General features: G+C 69.9%; 1 long non-coding RNA gene across 1 annotated transcript; it reads right to left on the reverse strand.

The window, feature by feature from the left end:
* Positions 1-10: 10 nt before the first annotated feature.
* On the reverse strand, positions 11-430 carry LOC103912672. Its single transcript, XR_663386.1, has 3 exons — positions 391-430; positions 198-318; positions 11-96 (listed from the first exon to the last, which is right to left on the reverse strand). It is a non-coding gene; the product is annotated as an uncharacterized LOC103912672 (long non-coding RNA).
* Between the last annotated feature and the right edge of the window lie 2 nt (positions 431-432).

Genomic DNA, 432 nt, shown 5'->3' on the forward strand with positions numbered 1-432 from the left:
TCGCCCGCCCGCCCAGGGTCGGTGGTGTAGCACCAGGGCCGCTCAGAGCTGTCGGGGTTGCGGCAGTAGTTGTCGTCCAGCCCCTTGTCGGGGTACCTGGGCCAGAGACGGGGAGCAGCGGTTGAGGGTGGCACCACTGCCCCGGCACCTGGCATGGCCAGGGTGGCCACGCGCTGCCCGGGGCTTGGGGCCGGTACTTGTCGGGGTGGTAGGGGTGCTTGTGAGGGTGCTGCAGGTCCCAGCGCTGGCACTCTGTCCCTGACTCGGTGCGGTCCACGGTGCCGCGGTACTCCTCCCCATTGCAGGTCACGCAGACAGCTGCCGACAGCCGGCGGGCTCAGTGGGGAGGTGGGGACATGGCACAGAGGACCCCCGGCCTGCAGCACTCACCGCCCTCGCACTTCTTGATGCCGCAGCTCTGGTGACGGGTCT

The sequence above is a fragment of the Pygoscelis adeliae genome, unplaced genomic scaffold (assembly GCF_000699105.1).
Source record: "Pygoscelis adeliae isolate BGI_AS28 unplaced genomic scaffold, ASM69910v1 Scaffold1072, whole genome shotgun sequence".
In the NCBI taxonomy this organism is placed as follows: domain Eukaryota; kingdom Metazoa; phylum Chordata; class Aves; order Sphenisciformes; family Spheniscidae; genus Pygoscelis; species Pygoscelis adeliae.